At 36.6% G+C, this 27,867-nt stretch overlaps 1 pseudogene; it reads right to left on the reverse strand.

Moving 5' to 3' along the window:
• Positions 1-11,160: 11,160 nt before the first annotated feature.
• LOC108316175 overlaps positions 11,161-27,867 on the reverse strand; it is a 46,919-nt pseudogene continuing 30,212 nt past the window's right edge.

Raw genomic sequence — 27,867 nt, forward strand, 5'->3', positions numbered from 1 at the left:
TGGTGTCACCTGGTGTGTAACTCTCAGCACTTCTCCCTCTACGGTCTTCTTTGGTGTCTGCATCAATGCAGTCAGTTCAGCTCCCGTTTATATGTTGACATCCCCACATTCAGCCTGAATTCAAATTCCAAAGCCAAATATTTAGCTACTATGGTGGACTGAATGTTTCTACCCCAATTCGTATGTTGAAGTCCTAATCCCCAGTGTGGCTGTATTTGGAGATGGAACCCCTATGAAATAATTAAGATTAAATTAGTCCTAAGAATGGGGCCCTGACATAATAGGATGGATCTCCTCATAAAAGGAGACACTAGAAAGTTGATTGATCTGTGCACATACACCCAGGGAAGGCCATGCGAGCACACAGGGAGATGGGAGCCAACAACGAGCCAGGAAAAGAGCCCTCAGCAGACACCGAATCTGTGGCACCCTCATCATGGACTTCTAGCTTCCAGAACTGTGAGAAAATAAATGTCTGCTGTGTAAGTCGCTCAGTCTGTGGCATTTTATTAGGGCAGCCTGAGCAGACTAAGACAGTTCCTGGGCATTTTAATCAAGTTTATCCATCTATGCTTTCCATGCAAGCCCTTTAAAAGAGAGCTCATCAGTTATCTACCTCCTACATTCTGTTTTCCTCTTGTCTGCTGTGTCTCCATTACTAGGACCTAGATTCTCTAGAACTATGAGTCATTGTCCATTCCTCCCTCTTTATGACCTATTCAATCCAGTTATTTGTTATTATTAAAGTCCTAATCATTTTGTCTCCCAAATGCCTTCAAATGTAATATCTTTTTCTTGATTCTGGCTATCTCATCTATGTTTTAGGACTTCACCACGTCTTGCTTGAATTTCTCTTAATTGATCTTTAACTTCCAACGTATAGTCTGTCTTATATCTGGACTTATTGTTCTAAAACATCTGATTGTCTACCAGCTCTGACTCCTGCCGGGTGTCTAAACTCCTTGACACCATATAGGAGAGCTCTCCGCTGAAGAAGTGTCCCATTCAGAATAAGAACCTTTATGGGCGGGGAGTGATGTCCGCAGATGGGATATGGAAGAAGTCAAAAGCCATGGACACTACCTCAGATGTCCCCTTAACAAAGACCCCAAGGAAGCTGAACGAGACAGGCCCCCGAAAGGAGTGAAATTTGACAGTCAGGAAGCAGAAACTGTGATACCAGGATGCCACAGGGAATTTCCACTTCTGATTTAATGACTTAATGTTTATTACAAGTTATTCCTGATGATTATCAGGCATACTTACCAAAATTGAGCTTGCCATAGATATGATGGAAGTAGCTAAATTTTTGAAACACCTCTTTCTCTCTATGTCTTGTATAGGATATTAATTCATGTTGGAGGCCCTGGACTCAGATTTAGACTGCCTAGACTTAAGTTCTGGCTTCACCACTATTGTATGACCTTGGGCAAGTGACTTTACCTAGCCAAGCCTTCGTTTCTCTGTTACATACACACATAATGAGAGTATGTTTTAATAATAGTAAATTGTCTTACAAAGTTGTTAGAAGCATTAAATAAAGTAAAGCACATAGCACAGTGCCTGGCCTGGACTTGTTGAATGTTTACGCTGGTGTTAGTTGTAGCCACAGGAATAGTATTTTCTGGTAATCTTTTAGTAAAAGTGCTAAAAAAAAAAAAAAAAAAAAAAAAAAAAAAAAAAAAAAAAAAAAAAAAAAGGCACTTTAGAATTCTAGGGCTCAAAGAACCCAGTTTGAGAAACACTGACCTAAGCTCCAGACATACTGGCCTCCTCCTGCTCCTTAAATATGCCAGGCCTGTTGTACCTTGGGGCCTTTTCTCTTCCTGTCTCTTCTTCCTGGCTGCTTTTCTGCCAGACATCTGCATGTACTGCTCCCTCAGTTAATACAGGTATTTATCTTAGACTCACCTTCTTGGTAAGGCCCATCACTCCACCCATAGCCTATCTATTCCTCTTCCTTATTTATTTCTGCTCTTGAATACTTATTACTAGCACACTATTTATTTTACTTACTAGACGAGACTTTTATTGTCTTTTTCTCCCACTACATGAAGGCAGGGATTTTTGTCTATTTTAGTTCCTGGCACCAATAGAGTCTCAGTAACTATTTATTGAATGACTGAATGAATAGGCTAGGGTAAAATATTTAACGTAAGGGTATATACCCTGAGCACAAAATGTTCATTTAACAATGCCTCCTAAAATAATAGTTTGTTGCTATTTATTTTTTTAAAAGAATGTGCTAACTATTGTACTCATGTGAGCACTGAGAAATTTTTGCCAAAAATGTCTTTTAAAATAATCTAAAATTGAATCATTGCACATGGCATAAAGTCCTAAAAGAAAGGAGGATACCTAAATGTTCAGGAAAATGAAATTATGGGAAAGGGAGATTAAACTGGAGTGTATTACAAGTTTTCAGATATGGCACAGGATCAGTGATGTTACATGAATCTTAAGTATCACCTAGAATTAAAACCAATATTGTGAAAGGTAGACCTGGCTCCTGCCAACAAGGACATTTACTATTTTTTGAGTGATATTTGTGACATTAATATGGAATAATTTAAATTTAACATAAAAAATAATTAAAATTTAAAGTAAAAATAATATAAGAACTTTTAAAACTTTAAATGTATAAAGTCCACCCTGGCTTATGGCATTGTCATTATTAGGCACTGATATCACAGAAGTGCAATTTACAAAGACAGCAGGTACCATCGCTGCTCTAATTACACACTTCTCATTGTCTTAACCTTCTACCTAGTAAAGCTTATTTTCTTATTTGTATTTCTTTGCTGGTGTAACTTTTTCACCTAGGTAAGCTGTGGTTTGGTGGGAAGAATCCCTTAACAAGGGCATGGGTCACATCTAGGAGGCCATCATCCCCTGAAGTCACAGCAGACCAGAGCCTAGTCCTCATTCCAAAAATTCAGCTGTGTTGGGTAATCCTTAGTTAGTCGGCCAAGTGAACTGAATGAACTCACTAGCCAAACTGATTTGAGTAGATAGCAACAGGTATGGCTCTGGGTATCTCTTCATAATTAAAAATGATACTTCATGAGCTTCTGAGGCAAGTGAGGGTCAGGCTCTTGCTTCCTGTGGATGAGCTCTGGGAAGGCTAAACTTTCAAGCAGAAGTTAGATTTGTTTGTTGAGTTTTCATAAATGAAAAGCCAGGACAAACTCATGTGCCTCTAAAGAGTCACTCTTAGGAAGGACGGTGTGGTTCCATGGCCTTCATCATGGTGATGGTCTCACTTCAGGGGCCATATCGATTGTCCCCATTGGCCAAGACTCAGTAAACATGACTAACTTCTGGCCTTTGGAATTTTTTCATTTCTATGACATACATTGATGGTTCTTTTAAATTTTTTTCTTACATATTTCTCTAGACAGACGAAAAAGGTGTTGATTAGGTTTTAGCTTGCCAAATTACAGTCATATTCCAGGTCCAGGCTCCTTGAGATAACTTCTTCTAAGTCCTTCCTATCGGAATTGCATTGTTTCTAATCTCTTCAGTTTCTCACCTGCAGATGATGTGCACGACAGGAATAAGTTTGCTCAGGTGCAGGGGAGATTGCAGGCTACAAAATCTTGCCACTACTTTATTTGACCTGACTTCTCTGTGCTTTGCAAAAAGAATTGCAGTGGAATTTGGCAGGCCTATATTGCAGGACCTTACAGACATCACTTTATGTTGCTGTTCTCTGAAGTGAACTGGAGCTCTTTGAATCATGTCTGGACTCCCATGAGCAAGTTACATGCAGTGTCATTTGGGGACTATTTTTCAGAGGCAATATAGTCAGTCATGCAATGATTTCTTACTTCATAGTATGAGTATCAGCCAAGCGCAGTTCCAGATGGTATTTAAAGGGTAACATTTTGAGCTTTTATCTTTTATAGTTCTTACAGGTGAGAGAGCTGGTAAACACAGGACTTGACACTTGCATGTGGCCAAATTGAATTCAGATTAGTTCATACTCAGAAACTGATCAGAAACACATTTTTCTTGCCACCAGAAGAGAGGACAAACGGCAGGAAATGTAAAATTTGTGTATTACCGTACTTAAGTGCATGACTTACAGAAATGAACTTGTCATTGTATTCAGGGCCACAGGAGTTCTCAGTTAAGAGGCAAGCACTCTATGAAAACTGAAGAAAGAATAGACACAGTTCTATTGATAAGTGTTCTAACTGTAAATAACTCAATTCCTAACTCATCTTTATAAATATTTTTTAATAAATTATTTTAAGTTTAGAAACGTGAATTGTAAACACTTCTATATTTCTCAGGTTACTCAAGGGCTATTTGCACCTTTCAAAAAAAAAAAAAAAAGTCTTAATCTCAGAAAAGTAAGACACTGAGCCCAGAAGCCAGGATTTTTCTTGTAGAGTCTTTGAAACATACAAGATTTCTTAGAAATATTACTTTGACTTCTAATTTCTCATGATCTCATAATGTACAGATTTCTCATACTCTCATGATATATGGATTTTTAGAATTTAAGTATTGTGCTTAGAAGTAAAATTTATTTAATTAGGAAAGATTGATTGATGTAAACACAGCCAGGAAGATGTGAACCTTTTCTTGGTATAATTTGCTGCATTAAATTGTCTTTTAGCATAAACCTTTGGAAGCTGAATATTACACTATATGTTTAGAATGCAATTTATTAGATATTTTAAGTCACTGTATTTGTTTTGATACGTCTATTTTGGCTGGTTTCCTATCATCCATATCAAAAATAGTTTAAGGTTGACTCACTGCTACTTGCATTGATTATAATGGTATAATATGTGAGCAAAATAACCCCTTTTGGTGCATATTGGTTCCCGAACCACTGGTTTCCCCCTACTTCTTCTTAGTTTCCTTCTGCTTCAATTTGGTTTATCAGTTTTAAATTACAAAATCACAGCAGCTGCACAAAAATACACATGATGAGATTTCAGAATTGCCCTTTTATGTCTTTTGGTAAGATATCAGTCATTTAAAGATATTTAGGAGAAGAAGGAGGAGGGGACACTGAAAACTATGACAGATGTGTGAAGCATTCCCATCCTCTCTGGGCTAACAATGCCTCCATTCATTTCTGTAGACTGTGGGGAATATGTTCTTCCTTTCTTCCAGGAATGTGGGTTGGCCAGAGTAAAAGAGAAAGAGAAAAGGGCAGTAGAGTCCTCTCTAAATCATCAAATACCTTTTTAACTGACAGACTGGCTCATTCTCAGTGCGGACTTTAAAAGAAGGAAAGTTGAAATGAGTTATTTCAAATAGCACATAGTGATTTCTTTACTAGTAAGGTCTTTTGTTTATTCTTGACATTGGAAATAAAAGCAATACGGTAATAGTTCATCAGACTTTTTTCTTGAGTTCTTTTTCTCCTGTTGGATATACAATTTTGTATCAAAGTCCTTTAAAAACGAATATGTACCTATCAATAAGCTGAACTTTCAGTATCATACAAAATCTCAAAGAACACTATTGCAAGCAAAATATCCACCTACAAAATGGTATTTCTTACAGTTTTGAGATTCTGTATGAATCATTGCATATAACCTACATAGTCTATATTATCACACAGTATAAAATAAGAAGAAAACCAGATATATGTTAATTTTTTGGTAAACATTTACCTGTGATCAGTAATTCTTGTGCTACAAAGAATATTCTGTAGATTAACGTAATGTGATATTATGCTCAATAAAATTTGTAGACTCTTGCTTTATAGTTATTTATATACAGGTCATTTCTCTCCAGCTATACAGTAAACTCTTTGAAGGAAGAGGTTAATTTACTTTTGTATTGCTCACAGAGCTTAGCATAGGGACTATACATCATAAGTGCTTAATAAAAATATACTACATGAAGAAATAACACTGTGGGACCCCTCTGCATGGATTTCTTGAGACCTTCTCTGCAGGTCCTACAAATAAACTTGACACTTGGAATTCTAAGAAGATACATAACACATCAAATAAAAACCTGAAAATAGAATACTAGAAAAAAAATACCAAAGGAGAAACATAATGGTTTTCTAAGAATAGATAGATGTGGTCTCATTATTGATAAATTTGGCAATGGTTTTCCTTCAAAACATAGAACCAATTAGATCATAATAATCTTGGTCACTAATTGGTTTTGCAAAAATGTCTGCTTTCATTTTATAACTGATCTACTTGAAAATGTGGTGAACCATAAAAGGCCATTTCCTTGGAAAAGAGTATGGACAAGCCTCTTGCAGTTTTGTTTGGGTGATATTCAAAGCCAAACCCTAAGCCTTCCCCAGAACTTGAAACAAATGTTAGTGTTACCACAAACCAAAGGGGGAAGCTCTGCAGAGAGTTTGTTTCCTCTTCATCCTTTTTTTTATTAAAAAAATTGTGCATCCCAATTGCTTATTTAGATTTATTCTGCTTTCTTGTGAATGTGTTATTAGCTATCCATGGTGAAATCTCAGGGACCAGGTCTTTGAAGCAGCAAATTTGGGGAGGTTTATAATTTAGTGCCATCGGTGCAAGACTCCTTCCCATAATAGGCCAGAAGTGACTTTATCATAGTCCATTTAGGCTGCTATAACAAAATACCGTTGATTGGGGAGCTTCTAAATAACAGAAATTTAGTTCTCATAGTTCTGGAGACTGAGAAGTCCAAGGTCAGGGTGTTCGCAGGTTTGGTGTCTGATGAAAACTCACTTCCCGACTCATAGATGATATCATCTTGCTATGTCTTCACAAGGTAGAGCGGACTATAGTGCTCTGGGGTACCTTTTATAAGGGCATGAATCTCATTCATGAGGACTCAGCCCTCATGATTTAATCACTCCCCAATACCATCATCTAGAGGGTATTTCAACACATAAATTTGCTGGGGAATACAAACATTCAGACCATAGGAGACTTCTAATGGGATAATTCAGCTAGAATCCAAAAATCTACAAAGGCCAAATTATCTCTGTAGCCTTACCTATATCTAAAAAGCCTTTGCTGAGGAACTGAATCTCTGATAAGTTCTTTATAAAACAATGATTGAATTGAATGAATGCCAGCTGTGAAGTGTGAGTCTTGCCTATGTAATGCCTTATTAATATTTCTATAATAAATCCAGGCAACTTATTACCTTATTGAAACTCTTATCCAGAAAGACAACATAATTTAGATGTATTGACCTTATACATACTCTCAGTGGTGTAGCAGAGGCAGCTAACAGACCGTCACAATTTCATGTTCCCCTTCCACAATGCTGCATTGTCATGGGGAAGTAACTCTTCAGCCAAGGACCACATTTTTCAGCCTCCTTACATCTAATTTGGCCATTAACTGGCTCTACCCAAGGGAAATATGAGTGGAAATGATACATGACATTCTGGGAAGTGGTGAAGAGGGAGTTACATCTTTTGCATAGTCTCTTTCCCTGTTGTTCTGAAGAAAGAGGACTCTAGGACCCTAAGAAGGGAGTAGGGCCACAAGATGAAAAAGTCTGAGTCTTCGAATGACCATGCTGTGGGGTGGCTGGAAGGCTACCCAACTGGGAGCACCTACCCTAGTCTGCATCATATGCAAGAAATGCATATTTATTGTTGTGAAGAGTGGAATTTGGGAGCTTACCTGTTCTGGTAACTAGCATTGCTCTAACGTACAGGTAGTAATAAAAATGTCACAAAGGTATTATGAAATCAGATTTTTTTCCTATTCCCTATTTTTGTTGAAATTTTTAGACTTAAACAGTGAAGGCAGGTTTTGAGTCATATTGAAGTTGTAGGATTTCTTTTTTTATACTTAATATTAGTATATTACTGTTCAATAAATGCCCACGTGGAGCAAGGAAAGGTCTAAAATCAACACCCTATAATCGAAATTGAAAGAGTTAGAGGAACAAGATCAAAAAATTTCAAAAGCTAGCAGAAGACAAGAAGTAACTAAGATCAGAGTAGAACTGAAGGAGATAGGGACACAAAAAAAACCCTTTCAAAAAATCAACAAATCCAGGAGCTGGTTTTTGAGAAAAAAAAAATCAACAAAATAGGCCACTAGCCAGATTAATAGAAAAGAGAGAAGAATCAAATAGATGCAAGAAAAAACAATAAAGGGGACAGCACCACCGATTCTACAGAAATACAGACTACCACTAGAGATTACTACAAACAACTCTATGCACACAAACCAGTAAATCTGGAAGAAATAGATAAATTCCTGGACACTTGCACTCTCCTAAGACTAAACCAGGAAGAAGTTGAACCCCTGAATAGACCAATAACAAGGGCTGAAGTTGAGGCAGCAATTAATAGCCTACCAACTAAAAAAAGCCCAGGTCCAGATGGGTTTACAGCCAAATTCTACCAGACGTACAAAGAGGAGCTGGTACCATTCCTTCTGAAATTATTCCAAACAATACAAAAAGAGGGAATTCTGCCCAACTCATTGTATGAGACCAACATCATCCTAATACCAAAACTGGACAGAGACACAACTAAAAAAGAAAACTTCAGGCCAATATCCATGATGAACATCAATGCAAAAATATTCAATAAAATACTGACAAACAGAATGCAACAGCAAATCAAAAAGCTTATTCATCATAATCAAGTAGGCTTCATCCTGGGGATGCAAGGCTGGTTCAACATACACAAGTCTATAAATATAATCCATCACATAAACAGAACCAAAGACAAAAACCACATGATTATCTCAATAGATACAGAGAAGGCCTTTGACAAAATTCAACAGCCCTTTATGCCAAAAACCCTCAATAATCTAGGTATTGATGGTAAGTATCACAAAATAATAAAAGCTATTTATGACAAACCCACAGCCAATATCATACTGAACAGGCAAAAACTGGAAGCATTCCCTTTGAAACCTGGCACAAGACAAGGATGCCCTCTCTCACCACTCCTATTCAATATAGTATTGCAAGTTCTAGCTAGAGCAATCAAGCAAGAAAAAGAAATAAAGGGTATTCAATTAGGAAAGGAGGAAGTCAAATTGTCTCTATTTGCAGATGACATGATAGTATATTTAGCAGACCCCATCCTCTCAGCCCAAAATCTCCTGAAACTGATAAGCAACTTCAGCAAAGTCTCAGGATACAAATCAATGTGCAGAAATCACAAGCATTTCTATACACCAATAACAGACTAACAGAGAGCCAAATCAAAAGTGAGCTCTCATTCACAATTGCTATGAAGAGAACAAAATACCTAGGAATACAACTAACAAAGGATGTAAAAGACCTCTTCAAGGAGAACTACAAAACTCAATGAAATAAGAGAGGACACAAACAGATGGAAAAACATTCCATGTTCATGGTTGGGAAGAATCAACATCATGAAAATGGCCATACTGCCTAAAGTAATTTATAGATTCAATGCTATCCCCATCAAGCTACCAATGACCTTCTTCACAGAACTGGAAAAAAACATTTCAAAATTCATATGGAACCAAAAGAGAGCCCACTTAGCCAAAACAATCCTAAGCAAAAAGAACAAAGCTAGAGGTATCATGCTGCCTGACTTCAAACTGTACTACAAGGCCATGGTAATCAAAACAGCATGGTACTGGTACCAAAACAGAGTTATAGACCAATGGAACAGAACAGAGACCTCAGGAGCAACAACACATATCTACAATCATCTGATCTTTGACAAACCTGAGAAAAACAAACAATGGGGAAAGGATTCCCTGTTTAATAAATGGTGTTGGAAAAACAGGCTAGCCATGTGCAGAAAGCAGAGACTGAACCCCTTCCTGACATCTTACACTAAAATTAACTCCAGATGGATTAAAGATCTAAACATAAGACCTAACACTATAAAAACCCTAAAAGAAAACCTAGGCAAAATCATTCAGGACCTAGGCATAGGCAAGGACTTCATGGCTAAAACACCAAAAGCAATGGCAACAAAAGCCAAAATAGACAAATGGGATCTAATTAAACCCCACAGCTTTGGTACAACAAAGGAAACAATCATTAGAGTGAACTGGCAACCAACAGAATACAAAAAATTTTTTGCAATCTACCCATCTGACAAAGAGTTAATATCCAGAATCTGCAAAGAACTGAAACAGACTTACAAGAAAAAAAACAAACCCATTCAAAAGTGGGTAAAGGATATGAACAGACACTTTACAAAAGAAGACATCTATGAGGCAAACATATGAAAAACTGCTCATTATCACGGGCCATTAGAGAAATGCAAATCAAAACCACATTGAGATACCATCTCACGCCAGTTAGAATGGCGATCATTAAAAAAATCAGGAGACAACAGATGCTGGAGAGGATGTGGAGAAATAGGAACACTTTTACACTGTTGGTGGGAGTGCAAATTAGTTCAACCATTGTGGAAGACAGTGTGGCGATTCCTCAAGCATCTAGAAATAGAAATTCCATTTGATCCAGCAATCCCATTATTGGGTATATACCCAAAGAATTATAAATTGTTCTATTATAAAGACATATGCACATGTGTGGTCATTGTGGCGCTGTTTATAATAGCAAAGACCTGGAACCAACCTAAATGCCTATCGACGATAGAATAGATAAAGAAAATGTGGCACATATATATCACATTTTCAGCCATAAAATACTATGCAGCCATTAAAAAATGATGAGTTCATGTCCTTCATAGGGACATGGATGAATCTGGAAACCATCATTCTCAGCAAACTGACACAAGAACAGAAAACCAAACACCAAATGTTCTCACTTATAAGTGGGTGTTAAACAATTAGAACACATGGACACAGGGAGAGGAGCATCACACACTGTGGTCAGTTGTGGGGGGACTAGGGGAGGGCCAGCGGGGGGTAGGGAGGGTGGGGAGGGATATCGAGGGGATAAATACCAGATATAGGTGATGGGGGGATGAAGGCAGCAAACCACATTGCCATGTATGTACCTATGCAACAATCCTGCATGACCTGACATGTACCCCAGAACCTAAAGTACAATAATAATAATAATAATAATAATAATAAAACAAAAAATATAGAGTAAAATTATCTTATAAAAATATATAATAAGATCTTATAAGAAACTCTGAATGTATTGACGCTTGATAATTGTCCTAAGTAGAGCACAATAAAACAGTAGTGATTGGCTAAGTTCCATCAATTTTTTAAAAAATTCTTTTTGACTTTTTCTCCTGGTCTTCTGTTATGACTTTTTCTCCTGGTCTTCTGTTATCCTTTCTGCAGGTTGTTTCTTCAACCCCTTTATTTTCCTAGTTTGTAGTTTGCTTAGATTTTTCTTCTGCATATGAATCCTTCCATATATTGTACCAAAAGTATCATGGGAGATCTTCTTCTTTGGCATCAGAACTTTTGGCATTTTCATAGATGATTTTTAAAGGTCATTCAATGCCAGGTGTGTCCTCTTCAGAACTGGATCCAATGAGGGTCCCGTCTCTTCCAATTAAATCCATAGTGTTCTGCAACCAAATTTCTTCAACAGCAACTTATAACTTCAAAAGTAAATCTTCCCATTCAGTGTAGTGAAATGCAGAACATACTCTAATACAGCCAGATGGATACTGTGGGGCCTCTGAAGAAATTAATAAGAAGACATTTTAGTCTTCTATAATCTTCTGTTACATCAAAATCATCACCAACAAATATTAGCATGGGTTTTGTTCCCTCGGGTCATTTACTGTTCTTAATGTCTTTTAGGAAGACAAAATTCTCAATACCTAATTCAATCATATCCAATATATAGTAGTCATACATATGACCTATTACTAGATTATTTAGCCACTTCTTATTAGGGGAGCCAAACATGAATAAAGAACAATCTGACTTTGTTGAAAAGAATTCCAATGATGTCTGATCCTCAAAAGGTCTTGTAACATTTTTCTTTTTATGCAGTACACTGTATGGTTTTTTCAGTGCATACACATCTTTTAAGTACTTGTATCCCTGTTGCATTTGCATTTCCCCCTTTAATTAGCATGATATTTTAAATATTTTCATTGAGTTTCAGTTCTTCTCAAGTAATATCTTGGCTCTTTTCATTTTGGGCTTTACAACTTGATCTAGAGTGTTTGTCTCTACAACTACCTGCAACTTTTAACTAGGTGAATGCATAGGTGCCTGGTGGTTACGAGCGCAGGAACAGGAGGACAAGCTCTGGGATTTCTAAGAGAAGGCACACCTGTTTCCTAGATGCTGAGCTATTCCTATACACCCTTCACAGAAAATGGTTTTTCTAGACATCGTGTCCATCCTAGAGGCTCATCTCTCTTCAGTGCACCTGGCTCTCTCTTAACCATTTTTCCACTCAATTTCCATCTCCTCCATGAAGCCTTTCCTTACTACTAAAGTGATCATTTCTTTCTTTGAGCTCATAGCAATTAATATCTGCATGAACTTTTGTTTTTCCTCGTGTACTGCCAAATGAGAGAATTCATGTTAGTACATTATTTTTAGTGGGTAAGTGTATCATTTCTTTGTATTAAAAAGTAACAGTGGGCAAGAGGAATAAAATGTTATAAGTAATTGGCATTAAAATACGGAAAATAGACACTCATTCTTTTGTATGCAGGAGGATAATTGCAGGGACCAAAAGGTCCAGGTTATTTTATACCTTGCAGAATCTCACTCTGTCACCCAGGCTGGCATGCAGTGGTGTGATCTTGGCTCACTGCAATCTCCACCTCCAGGGTTCAAGCAATTCTTTATGCCTCAGCCTCTCAAGTAGCTGGGACTACAGGCGTGCACCACCATGCCTGGTTAATTTTTTGTATTTTTAGTAGAAATGGGGTTTCACCATGTTGGCCAGTTTCGTCTCAAACTCCTGACCTCAAGTGATCCACTCGCCTTGGCCTCCCAAAGTGCTGGGATTACAGGAGTGAGTCACCACACCCGGTTACCTCACAGTCATATTGACATCCCTAGCAGAATACTTTTAGTTGTGTTGTTGGATATAGCAGTCTTTGGGTCTTTTATGTTCTCACAAAAATTAAGACTTTTATTTATAAGCATAAAAATGGAAAATTGGTCAGGGACAGTACAGGTATTTCTAGTAATTTTAGCTCTGCAGCCCCCCTGGTTATATTTATCTTCCAAATTTAAAAATATACTTTCAACAAATTGAGTCCTTGGCATCATTCTTATTCTACCACTAAGAGTGGCAAGTGTGGCACCATTAGGATGGTAATTTTATGTGTTGACCCCCACTAAAAGTCAAATTCAGATTCATTCCACTCACAGTGCCAACCATGTGGTAATCTTCATCTAGTTCCTGAGATGTAACCTAGGTTTCAGTGGACAAAATGTAATGTGAAGTCTCCATATTCTGCTACCTAGTTCTGAGTGATCAGTCCTCCACTGTTGAGTATCAAATATCTACATTTATCATACCAGATCTTAATCATTGTCAACTGTGCAGAAAGATTTCCTTAGAAATTTTTATATGCATTAAATTCTGGAAATTCTCAGGTATGTTTCCCTAAAATCTGTAAGTGCTGCTGCTGTCTTGTGTGCACACATACAAATTGTAATTTAAAAGGCCTGTTTAACATTTAGGTTTAGATCATTTGGAGGATGAGTCCAGAATGAAACCATAGAAGAGAAACTTTGAATGAAAGGATTTATGTATCTCCTACTTGTACTGCAAAAGCAAGAACTGAGTTCTCATTCATGCAGTTTAGTCTAGTGATTTCAAGTGTGTCATGGGAAGAACGCTTGAATCTTTATCCCTATCTCTGAGCATGGTTTATTTGAAGCATTTGTAAAAATGTACATAATATCTAGTATTCTTTCTTCTCACACATTAAGCTTTGATTAACATACGGTAATAATGTAGCATTGTTGCGCTGTCAGAATCTTAAAAAGCAGGAAATAGAGAGTACAAAACACACATGTGCGAATGGAGCTAAAATTGCTTTCCTCCAAATAAGCAAGTTTTTCACCTAGATTATTTTCAATTATAGAAATTGGTTATATCCTCATGGAAAGAGCTAGTGGTTTAAGAAGAAACTTACACTGTCTGAGGTATTTCATAATACAACAGAAATAGGCAAAATAAAAAGAAAGTTTGTACTTGATACAAAAAATAAAAGATTTATTATGCCAATGTAGAGAGAAACAAGTTTGAAAAATTTCAGCACCAAGGATAATTTTTATTATATAATAAGTGCACAAAAACAGAGTTTGGAAAAGGAATGATTTTCAACCACTTTTTCTAGCATAATACTAAAATAACAACAGAAATTAAAATGAGGCAAATTGTTGCAAAAGAAAGAGACTATCATAAAAGATAGCAAGTAAATTTATACAGCATTCATTATATCGTCCTGTTTGCAGCACTACATTTGAAATTGTGTCAGCACTTACATTAGAAGCCTGGACTTTGAGGAATTTGGAATTTGGCCAATAAAAGATCATTCTGAACTAAAAGCTGGCACAGAAAATTTCCTCCCATGAGCAAAAGTTGTTTTCATTATTTCTTCTTCATCGTTGTCTTCTTTTTTCTTCCCTTTTTACAAAATTCCATAAAACCTCATCTGGTTGCTTTTAAGCTTGGATATCTAGAGTAAAAGTTAAGAGAGCCAACCCAATGATTTGAAGACAATACATCTTTTGTCCATCTGGGCAAAATTTGTATTTGGTATTTTATGTGAAGGAGCCATATGATTCAATCGGGAGTATTTAAATAAAGACTAAAAACTAATTTCAAAAGACCTCTCAGTCATTGCCTCTAATAATGAAGTTAAAAGGAAGAAAATGAGGGTGAGAGAGAGCTTATTCACTTACTCCCAATATTGTGCACATTACTTTAGAGCTATTAATAAAAACTGTTCTTCACAGCACTTCTGCATAGTTTCATACCCATTTATTTTACAGCTTTACTGATGTATTTTTTATATATAATAAAATTAGACCATTTTAAGTATACAGTTCTATGACTTTTGGTAAATATGAATAGCCATCCAACTACCACCAACCACAGTCATGTTCCAGAACAATTTCATCAGCACAAGAAGTTCTCTTATCCTACTTGCCAGCTATTGCCCACTGATCTGGATTTTTTTTTTTTTTTTTTTTTTGCTACTACTGATCTGCCTTTTCTAGAATTTGCTATAAATGAAATCAGATAGTATATAATTTATTATATCTGTGTCTAAGTGGTTTCACATTGCATGATGCTTTTGAGAGCCATCATCATCTTGCATGTATCAGTAGTCTTTTCCTTCATTTTGCTGAGTAGTATTCCCTTGTCTGGATGTACCAGAATTTGTTAATCCATTAATGAGTCATAGACATTTGGAGCTATTTCCAGTTTGAGACTATTATGAATAAAACTATTATACATACATGTGCAGGTCTTTATGTAGGCATGTTTCTACTTCTCTTGGGTAAAAACATCAGGGCAGTATTGTTGGCTTGTAGGATAAATGCATGTTCAACTTTATGTGGAGCTGCCAAGCTGTTTTCAAAAGTGGATGTGCCATCTTGTATTTCCACCAGCAAAGTATGAGAGTTCTAGTTTCTCTACAGCTGTCTCTTCTGAAAGTTTCTTAAAATCTATTTTGTCTGATATAAGTTTAGCCACCAAAAGACTTCTTTAGTTATCCCACTGTTTGTGTACTGATATCCAACTGTGCTTATTTGCCATTTGTATATTTTCTTTCATAAGTTGTTTCTTTAGACCTATGAGCCCCCCTTTTTTATTGGGTGTTTGTCTTTTTATTATTAAGTTGAAAGCCTTCATTATATATTTTAGAAAAGAGTTCTTTGTCAGATATATGTTTAGCAAATGTTTTATACAAATGGATTGCTTCCCACTTCATATTAATGGTATTTTTTTGATCAGCAAACCTTTTAAGTTTTATGAAGTGCAATGTATATATTTTCATTTATGATTTATTTACTCTGTGTGCTATGAAAACTTTGCCTAACTCTTCTCTAAGACTTTCCCATTTTCTTCTCAATTTTTTATAGTTTCAGTTTGGGTCTTATGTATTTCAAATTAATATGTGTGTTATTCCATTTTGCATCTCCGTGAAGGAATACTCAAGGCTGGCCAATTTATAAAGATGAGAAGTTTATTTTGGCTCACAGTTCTGTAGGTTATACACAAAGCATGCTGCCAGCACCTGTTTCTGGTGAGGGCTTCAGGAAGCTTACAATCATGGCAGAGGCAAAGGGGGAGCAGGTGTTATATATCACATGATGAGAACAGGAGCAAGAGAGGAGGTAAGAGGTGCCACGTTATTTTAAACAGCCAGATCTGGCATGAACTAATAGAGTGACAACTCACTCATTATGGTGAAACAGCACCATGCTATTCATGAAGGACCCACCCTCATGACCCAAACTCCTCCCACTAGGCCCACCTCCAACACTGGAGGTCACATTTCAACATAAGATTTGGAAGAGACAAAACATCCAAACCATATCAATGTGTATGCTGTATCTAGTTTTGTTTGTCTCAAGATTTGTAAATTTCCCTGTTAATTTATTTGATCTATTGGCTATTCAAGAACATGTTTAATTTCAATGTATTTGTGAATTTTCAAAGATTTCTCTTGGTATTTGTTTCTAGTTTCATACTACAGTGGCTAGAAAAGATACTTGATATGATTTTAGTCTTCTCAAATTTGTTAAGACTTGTTTTGTGGCTTAATATATGATCTATCCTGGATGATGTTCTTTGTGCATTTGAACATTTGGAGCTATTTGTGCACTTGAACAAAGAACATTATCCAGGATAGATCATATATTAAGCCATAGAACAAGTCTTCATATTTTGCTGTTGGATGCAATATTCTGTATTTGTGTATTCCGTCTCTTTGGTCTATAGTGTTGTTCAAGTCCACAGTTTCCTTAGTGCTTTTCTATCTGGATGATCTATCCATTGTTTAAAATGGTGTGTTAAAGTCCCCTATTAATATTGTATTGCTATCTATTTCTCTTTTCAGTTCTGTTAACATTTGTTTTATATATTTAAATGCTCCTGTACTGGGAATATTTATATTATTTATGCTCATTATATTGTCTTGATGAGTTGACTTCGTTATCATTATATAATGACCTTCTATGTTGTGATAGTTTTTAACTTGAAACCTATTTTGTCTCATGTAAGCATAGCCACCCCTGCACTCTTTTTGTTACTAGTTACATGGACTGTTTCTTTCTATCCTTAGTCTTTCAGCTCTGTGTGTCTATAAAACTAAAGTGTCTTTTCATTGGAGAATTTAATCTATTTGCAATTAAATAATTACTGATAAGTAAAGACTTACTACTGCCAGTATGTTGTTTTCTGCCTGCCACCAATTTCTGAAGGAATCATTTCTTTATCATTTATCTCTTGTTGTCTTCCTTTGTGATTTTGATGATTTTTTTTGTAGAGGCATGGTTTAATTTCTTTATCTTTTTTGTATTTTCTGTGTGGTTATCATGAAGCTTACATAAAACATCTGACAGCAGTCTATTTTGAACTGATAATAACTTCAAATTCATATAAAAACTGTACACTTTATTCTCCCCCTACATTTTATGTTATTAGAGCTGCAATTTCCATCTTTTATATAGTGTGTATTCATTAACAAACTATTTTATAATTATTTGTAATACTCATCATTAAACTTTTATAAGAATCAAAAGATAGTTATGCACTACCATACAGTATTAAAGTATTCTGAATTTAACTATTTTAACCTTTATAGTGGTTTTTATACTTTCATGTGTTTCATATTGTGTAGCATAGTTTTGTTTTAACTTGAAGAATTCCTTTTAGCATTTCTGGTACAACAGGTCTAGGAGTGAAGAACTCCCACAGCTTTTGTTTGTCTGGGAAAGTCTTCATCTCTCTTTTCTTTCTGAAAAACAGCCTGGCCTGGTATAGTATTCTTGGTTGGCAGATATTTTTTCTTTCTGCACTTTGGCTACATCGTCCTACTCTCTCCTGGGCAGTAATGTTTCTGCTGAAAAATCCACTGATAGTCTTGTGGAGATTCCCTTATATGTGACTAGTTGCTTTGTTCTTGCTACTTTCCAAATTCTCTTTTTGTCTTTGTCTTTTGAATATTTAACTGTAATCTGTTTCAGGGAAGATCTTTTAGTAATTTATCTATTTGAGTTCTTTTGGGCTTCATGGATCTGGATGTTCATTTTCTACTCCAGACTTGGGATGTTTTCTGTCATTATTTCTTTAAATAAGCTTTCTTGCTTTTTGTTTTTTTGCTGATTCTCCTGGGATTCTCACCATGCAAATTTTGGCTTGCCTAATGATGTCCCATAAGTTCTGTAGGCTTTTTTCATTCTTTTTCTTTTTTTCCTTCATTCTTTTTCTTTTTTTTCAGGTTTTATTCTTCTGACTGGGTAATTTCAAATAAGCTGTCTTTGAGTTCACTGATTTTTTTTCTTCTGTTTCATCAAGTCTGCTGTTAAAGCTCTCCATAAAACTTTTCAGTTGAGCATTGTGTTATTTATCTCTAGAATTTTTGTTTGGTTCTTTGTATGATTTCTTTCTTTATCGAATGTCTTCTTTTGTTTGTGCATTGTTCTCCTAATTTCATTTACCTGTGTATCTGTGTTCCCCTGTCGCTCACTGAGCTTCCTTAAGGTGTTTACAGTTGTCCCTCAGTGTACATGAGGAATTGGTTCCAGAACTGCCCACATAAACCAAAAAGCATTCATACTATAATCCTGCAGAACTCACACATATGAAAGTCAGCCTTCTGTATACACAGGTTTCACTTCCTGTGAATACTGCATTTTTGATTCATGTTTGGTTAAAAAAAAATTTGTGTAGGTAGACCTGCACAGTTCAAATGAGTTATTCAAGAGTCAGCTGTATTTTGAATTATCTATGTTGTGGATCTCTCTTTCTTTAAGGGTCCGTTACTGGTGATTTATTTTTTCACTTTGGTGGTGTCATGTTTCCCTGATTATCTGTGATCCTCTGATCCTGCATTGGTGTCTGTTCATTTGAAGAAGCAGGCACTTCTTCCATTCTTTTAAGACTGGCTTTATCCAGGAAAACCCTTCACCAATCAGGGAAACATGACACCACCAAAGTGAAAAAAATAAATCACCAGTAACTGACCCTTACGAAATAGACTTCCATAAACATAGATAATTCAAAATACAGCTGACTCTTGAACAACATGCTTTAACTGTATGGGTGTACCTACAGTTTTTTTTTAACCAAACATGAATGAAAAATGCAGTATTCACAGATTCCATAGTTTTTGGCAGGCCATCTTGTGGGGCTAACAGGTACCAGCCTGGCACTAGGGTTGGCCAGCCTGAAGCCTGTGTCTGTGGGTGCTATCCTAGAGCCTGGGGCCACCAGGACCAGTCTGGTGCTGTGGTGGGCCTGAAGGCTGGATTATAAGAACTGACATAGAACTTGGGTTCATGTGCTGGCTTAGAGCCTGTCTTTTGGAGCAATTTGGAGCCTCGTTCCATGGGGCCTGACCTGGCACCAGGGTCCACCAGATAGGCCTGGACTCAGGGTCTGCTGAGGTAGGCTTGGATCCCAGTTTTTTTTAAGCATGGGGGTATTGTAGCCAGCCAGAAGCCTGAGTCCATGGGGGCTGGCTAGGCACCAGGTATGGTTGGAACAAGTATCTGATGAGGCTGGTCTGGAGCCTGGGCTCTGCTGGTGCCAGTCTGATGCTGGGGTGGGCCTGAACGCTGGATCCATGGGTGCAGGCCTGAAGTTTAGAGCTACAGGGGCTTGTCTGGCACCTGATCAGGCCTGAAGCTTGATGCCGGCCTGGAACCTAGGGACCAAGGGGATCGCTGGACACTGCCATGGGCCTGGAGCCTGGCACTGTTCATGTAAATTTTAGTCAGCTTGTTTATCTCTCAAAAAAAGAAGTTTTCTTTTTAATCCTACTGGAACTTTTATTGAGACTACGATGTATCTATAGATCAGTTTGGCAAGAATTGCCATTTGAACAGCATTGAGTCTTCCACTGCATGAACATGGCTTGCCTCACTATTTTGCCAGAGTGGGAGGTTAGGGCTTCTTTAATTTATCTCAGAAATGATTTGTTTGTAGATTTAAGTGCTCAGGGTTTGTACATTATTTGTCACATGTATTCCTAAGTTTTTAAATCATTTGGCATTATAAATAAATTTTAAAATGTCATTGCCAAATTGATATTAGTTAAGTAGAAAGATAAGTGACTTGTTTTTTAACCTCGTGTCCTATGATTTTGCCAAATTCACTTAAATTGTTCCAGTACCTTTCCTTTGGATTTCTTAAGATTTTCTGATATAAATATTTCAGGCTCTATATTTCCCCATAATTACCGCTTTAGCTACATTCCACTTTTTTTTTTTCCCCCCGAGACAGGGTCTTAGTCTGTCACCCAGACTGAAGTGTGGTGACATGATCATAGCTCACTGTAGCCTTGAACTCAAGTGATCCTTCCGCCTCAGCCTCCTGAGCAGCTCAGCCTCCCAAGTAGCTGAGTAGCAAGTGGTGTGCACCACCACACCTGACTAATTTTTTTAAATTTCTTGTAGAGACAGGTGTTCTGTGTGGGAGATGTGCCAGCGGAGAAGAAAAGGCACACACACACAATACCTTTAAGGGTAAATTTAATCCTACTTTATCCCATGTAAATGACAATGCAGCTATAATAAACAAATAATATAATAAGCAAATTAATGTAATAAACAAATTGTATAAGCAAATGATATAAGTAAATTGCAATGGGAAGAAGAGAAGGAGATATATATATATATATATATATATATTTACCCTTAGCAGACTATGGAGGATTCACCATCAGACTGGGAAGCAACAACCTGGGCTCTAGAGTTGGCCACTCATCCATGCACAGATGAGAAGAGGTCTCAGGAAGCTTTGGCGCAGTCTGGGATCCTAGCTCTTTCTGTAACAGGTTGTTTGGCCTGAGGCTCAGTCACGAGGGCCCTTCATGACTGGGCTCAAGGAAGGCAAAAATATGCAATTGTCTCATGTTTTTCAATAACTAACATTTAGGAATAGATTGAAATAGAGATTTCTCTGAAACAATTCTGAATTAACGCTTCAAGGGGCTCACACAACCTCTTCTGGGACTTGGTGACAGTTGTTTATGTCCATGTTCAAGTGAGTTCAAATTTAGTATTTAACTTTTCCTCTACAACAGGGTCATCCTGTTTTGCTCAGGCTGGTCTTGAACTCTTGTCCTCAAATGAGCCTCCTACCTCAGCCACCAAAAGTGCTTGGATTACAGGCATGAGCCACTGCACCTGGCCCCATTGTACAAATTTTGATGTGCTGTGTTATTTTCAGTCAATTCAATGTATTTTCTTTTCTTTTTTTTTTTTTTTTTTTTTTTTTTTTTTTGTAATTGTACTTTAGGTTCTGGGGTACATGTTCAGATCATGCAGGATTGTTGCATAGGTACACACATGGCAATATGATTTGCTGCCTCCATCCCCCTGTCACCTATATCTGACATTTCTCCCCATGTTATCCCTCCCCAACCACCCCCCCATTGTCCCTCCCCTGCACCCCTCCAGCAGACCCCAGTGTGTGATACTCCCCTCCCTGTGTCCATGTGTTCTCATTGTTCAACACCTGCCTGTGAGTGAGAACATGCGGTCTTTGATATTCTGTTCTTGTATCAGTTTGCTGAGAATAATGGTTTCCAGATTCATTTTCTTATTTCTTCTTTGACCCAGAGGTTATTTGTTTTATTTTTTAAATTTAATTTTATTTTAGATTCATGAGATACATATACATTTTCCTTACTGCATATATTACATAGCAGTAGGGATTGGGCTTCTAGTGTACACATTACACAAAGAGTGAACACTATACCTAACAAGTTATTTTTCCATCCTTCCCTTCACTTTCAGATTTCCCAGTGTCTCTTGTTTCCATCTCTATGTCCACGTGTACCCATTGTTGGTTCTGTTTCTCTGTTAGTTCATTTAGGATAATGGCCACCAGATCCATCCGTGTTGCTGCAAAGGACATGATTTCATTTTTTATGGCTGTATAGTATTCCATGGTTTCTATATACCAAGGTTTCTTTATCTAGTCAACTATTGATAGACACTTATGTTGGTTCCGTGACTTTGCTGTTGTGAATAATGCTGCAGTGAATACACAAGTGCAGGAGGCGTCTTTTTTATATCATGATTTATTTTTCTTTGTTACTCATGGGTTACTTTGAATTGTAACAATATATGAGAATTTCCCAGATTAATTTATATAATTAATTTTTATTTAAATTCTACTGTGGTTGGAGAATAACATTTCAGCTCCTTAAAATTTATTCAGGCTTGTTTCCTGGCTTAGAATATGGTCTATCCTGGTGAATGTTCCACATGCACTTGAAAAGAATATCTGTTTGTTTTTACCTGAAGTTTTCTATACATGTCAGTTAGTTCAGGTGGCTTGTATAGTTTTTCAATCTTCTGTACCTCCTCTGACTTTTTGCCTACTTATTCTAACAGTTGCTTAATAGAAGAATCATCAACTGTAATTGTTGACATGTCTGTTTTCTTTCAGTCTTAGTTTTTGCTTCATTTGTTTTGGTGTTCTGTTGTTAGGTACATACATTGATATACACTTATATCTTTGATCCTTTATCATTATAAAATACTCTCTTTCTCTGGGACTATTTTCATCTTAATGTCTATTTTGTCTGACATTAGTATCGTCTCTCCAGTCTTATGCTTATCCTTTGCATGATATATTTTTCCATCCTTTTACTTAAAAACCTATCTTTAACCAGGTGTAGGGGTTCATGCCTGTAATGCCAGCACTTTGGGAGGCTAAGGCAGGAGGATCACTTAAGACTAGAACTTTAAAACCAACCTGGTCAACAGAATGAGCCCCATCTCTATAATAAAATTTTAAAATTAACTGGGTATGATGGTGCACACCTGTAGTCACAACTACTTGGGAGGCTGTGGCAGGAGGATTGCTTGAGCCTGCGAAGTTGAGGCCGCAGTAAGCCATGATTGCACCACTGCAATCCAAGGTGGGTGAAGGAATGAGAAACTGTCTCTTAAAAAAAAAGAATTAAAAAACTGGTCATTAGAGAAATGCAAATCAAAATCACATTGAGATACCATCTCACACCAGTTAGAATGGTGATCATTAAAAAATCAGAAGACAACAGATGCTGGAGAGGATGTGGAGAAATAAGAACACTTTTACAGTTAGTGGGAGTGTAAATTAGTTCAACCATCATGGAAGACAGTGTGGAGATTGCTCAAGGATTTATAACTGAAAATATGATTTGACCCAGCAATCCCATTACTGGGTATATACCCAAATGATTATAAATCATTCTATTATAAAGACAAATGCACACATATCTTTACTGTGGCACTGTTCACAATAGCAAAGACTTGGAACCAACCCCAATGCCCATCAATGATAGACTGGATAAAGAAAATGTGACACATATACACATAGAATACTATGCAGCCATAGAAAATGATGAGTTCATGTCCTTTGCAGGATATGGATGAAGTTGGAAACTGTCATTCTCAGCAAACTGACACAAGAACAGAAAACCAAACGCCACATGTTCTCACTCATAAGTGGGTGTTGAATAATGAGAACACATAGACACAGGGAGGGGAATGTCACACACTAGGGCCTATCGGAGGGCAGGAAGTTAGGGGAGGGACAGCAGTGGGGTGGGGGCTAGCAGACGGATAGCATTAGGAGAAATACCTAATGTAGATGACCGGGTGATGGATGCAGCAAACCACCACAGTGCATATACCTATGTAACAAACCTGCACGTTCTGCACATGTACCCCAGAACTTAAAGTGTAATTAAAAAAAAAACATTTTTAGTTAAAAAATGCATGATAATACCACCAAGCTTGCTTTTTATTTTCCCCCTCTCTATTCCAGACTTTGTCCATATGTTTATGTACCAATTTTAGCATATTCAGTTTTAACAGTTAAATTTTTTCTACCATTAGAACTTTTCATCTTTATTTAATATGTCATGTACATTTTTGATGATGTGATATTTCACAATTCTGTGTTGCTTCATCACAATTACTCATATTACTTTAATGAAATGTCTTACACTATTTCTTATGATAGATGAGGAAACTTAGGTGTAAATAACAGAGTTAGGAAATAGCAGCACCAGGTTTTACAACCAGGCAGTCTGAGTCCAAAACTCATGACCTGAAGTAATATATAATCTGTTTCCTACATGATCGTGTTGACGTTTTCTTTAACATAAAGAAAAAAATAAAACCTATTATTCCATAAACAAAAGATAATACTACTGCTTATATTTTATTTCCTTCCAGACTTTTAATGTGTTTATTTTTACCAGAAAATAGCATATGTATCCCTGTATTACCTGATTTTTCTCACTTAGCAATCTGTTATTAATATTTTATATGAATAAATAGAAAACTATCTGCATTATCATTTTAATGTCAGTTTAGTGTTCCCTTGTATAGATGTGCCACAATGTATCTAATCAATCTAAGACTATTGAACAATTTGGTCACTTTGAATTTTTTTCTGTGTTCAAACAATCATACAAGGAACATCTTTGTATTTATGTCTCTGGACACATCTAATGATTTTCTTAGGGTAAATTCTTACAATGAATGGTTGGATATTCAATGGTATTTTTTTAAACTGCATTTTAGGTTTTGGGATACATGTGAAGAACATGCAAGATTGTTGCATAGGTATACACATGGCAGTGATTTGCTGCCTTCCTCCCCATCACCTATATCTGGCATTTCTCCCCATGCTATCTCTTTACAACTTCCCACCCCCCACTGCCCCTCCCCTATGTCCCCCCAACAGACCCCAGTGTGTGATGCTCCCCTCCCTGTGTCCACATGTTCTCATTGTTCAACACCCACCTATGAGTGAGAACATGCGGTGTTTGATTGTTCCTCCGTCAGTTTGCTGAGAATAATGGTTTCCAGATTCATCCATGTCCCTACAAAGGACACGAACTCATCGTTTTTTTATGGCTCCATAGTGTTCCATGGTGTATATGTGCCACATTTCCCCTGTCTAGTCTATCATCAGTGGGCATTTGGGTTGGTTCCAGATCTTTGCTATTGTAAACAGTGCTGCAATGAACATTCATGTGCATGTGTCCTTATAGTAGAACAATTTATAATCCTTTGGATATATACCCAGTAACGGGATTGCGAAGTTAAATGGAATTTCTATTTCTAGGTCCTTGAGGAATCGCCACACTGTCTTCCACAATGGTTGAACTAATTTACATTCCCACCAACAGTGTAAAAGTGTTCCTGTTTCTCCACATCCTCTCCACATTTGTTGTCTCCAGATTTTTTAATGATTGCCATTCTAACTGGCGTGAGATGGTATCTCAATGTAGTTTTGATTTGCATTTCTCTGATGACCAGTGATGATGAGCATTTTTTCATATGTTTGTTGGCCTCGTGTATGTCTTCTTTTGTAAAGTATCTGTTCATATCCTTTGCCCACTTTTGAATGGGCTTGTTTGGTTTTTTCTTGTAAATCTATTTTGGTTCTATATAGATTCTGGATATTAGACCCTTGTCAGATGAGTAGATTGCAAAAATTTTTTCCCATTCTATTGGTTGCCAATTCACTCTAATGACTGTTTCTTTTGCTGTGGAGACACTGTGGAGTTTGATTAGGTCCCATTTGTTTATTTTGGCTTTTGTTGCCAATGCTTTTGGTGTTTTGGTCATGAGCTCCTTGCCTATGCCTATGTCCTGAATGGTTTTGCCTAGATTTTCTTCTGGAGTTTTTATGGTGTTAGGTCTTATGTTTAAGTCTTCAATCCATTTGGAGTTAATTTTAGTGTAAAGTGTCAGGAAGGGGTCCAGTTTCTGCTTTCTGCACATGGCTAGCCAGTTTTCCTAACACCATTTATTAAACAGGGGATCGTTTCCCCATTGCTTGTTTTGTGAGGTTTTTCAAAGATCAGATGGTTGTGGATGTGTAGTGTCGCCTCCAAGGTCTCTGTTCTGTTCTATTGGTCTATATCTCTGTTTTGGTGCCAATACTGTGCTGTTTTGATTACTGTAGCCTTGTGGTATAGTTTGAAGTCCAGTAGTGTGATGCCTCCAACTTTGTTCTTTTTGCTTAGAATTGTTGTTTTTAAGGTGTTTGTGGTGTCTAGCTAAATTGTCCTACAGAAAAAGCAATACATTCACACTCTCAAAGGCAGTATATAAAAGTGTCCATTCCTTTGTATTACATATTTTATGAAATAGCATATGCCAATTTTATAGTAAGGAATCAAATCATAATAGCATTTATTGAATTTTGCTATATTCTGTGTGCTGTGCTGAATACTTTATATGTTATCTAATTTAATTTTTATATGACCCTCTGAAATAAATATGCCATTGTGCTGATGAGAGTGAGGGTTATTATGAGAAATCAGAGAGACAATAATTTGAGAGAGTGTCAATAAATGAGAGAGAAATGAGGGAGTCAACAAACATTAAGATAGTGATCTGACATTAATTTTAGAGTTCTGGCTACTGCAGTTTATTAGATTCTGGTGTCTTTCACCTTTTAAATACAATTATTAGGTATTTATACTATTTTCTAAACTGGGTTTAACCTACTTTCATTTTGAAATTTTCTTTTTTTTAAAATGATGTATTGTTGTGGCCGGGGTGTTAACACTTTGTCATCATGTTATCTAAGTGTGTTCCTTTCCTTTGTTTATAATAATTTTGAATAGTTTAATTTTTACTGTAGTCAAATATACCACTCTTTACCTTTATTATTTTTACCTTTGATATTGTGCTTAGGATTTCTCCAATATTAGAATTTTTGTTGTTTGTTTCTGTTTTCTTAAATACAACAGCATTATCAAGATATAATTTGCATATAATTCAACTTACCCATTTAAAGTGTGCAATACAGTGTTTTTTTTAGCATATTCTTAAGGCTGTACAACCACCACTATGTTCTATTTTAGAACATTTTCATCACTCCCAAGTGAAACTCTATGTCCATTAGCGGTCAATCCCCAAGTTGCCAACCACTAGCTCTATGCAACTGGTAACATGCTCTCTCTCTTTCTATGGATTTACATCTGTATTTGTTTTGCTAAGTCCTGTTTAAATAAGAAAGAAAGGCATCATTTCTCTGTTGGAGGACAGTACTCAAATCAACCTTATAAGCCAAACATGTTCTAGCAAACACTTTTCCATATACGTGTGAAATTTGGAGGGAAATTACTTAACATGGTCTATATATCTAAAACCATAAATCTAGTTATGATTCTATATTCAGTCTAAGCACATTTAAACTTAGAAAAGTAGTACATAAAATGTTTATGAAATACATGAGTGGACTCAGTGAATACTTATTTAATTTCCTTTGACTATACATGATGATAATAAACATTTTGTTGGCCCCCTTCTATGCGTCTTTTTAAAAGATATTTCACTAGTTAGCTGACTCCTGTTTGAAAATTTGAGGCTAGAGAGGCAGAGTCAGAGAACAAGAAATCCTCACAGCCCTGTAATAAACAGAACTTGCATCCAAAGATAATGATAGTAGATACTTGGTGTTTGCATAGCAATTTATGGTTTGTAGATATAATCATTTTAATGCAGCAGTCCAGATATATTGGAAAGTAACAGGGTCTGTCTGAATCTGTGCTTATAACTGATGTTAAATTCCCTAGAGTTATCAAAACGATTCCTGGGATTGTGTATTATCAGGCCCATTCCCATATGAGAATTTTTCATAGAAAAGAACACATTTCTTTTCAGTCTCCAAAGACTAGAAAGATTCCCACCTAACTATAAAAATATGTAATGAATTCACTAGGTAATTCACAGATTTTGTAATTATGTTATAAAATATAGATTTTCCTTCAATCTCCCTGAAATAACAAAGAGGATATTCCCTTCATCTGTA

Source organism: Cebus imitator, unplaced genomic scaffold (assembly GCF_001604975.1).
Source record: "Cebus imitator isolate Cc_AM_T3 unplaced genomic scaffold, Cebus_imitator-1.0 Scaffold183, whole genome shotgun sequence".
In the NCBI taxonomy this organism is placed as follows: domain Eukaryota; kingdom Metazoa; phylum Chordata; class Mammalia; order Primates; family Cebidae; genus Cebus; species Cebus imitator.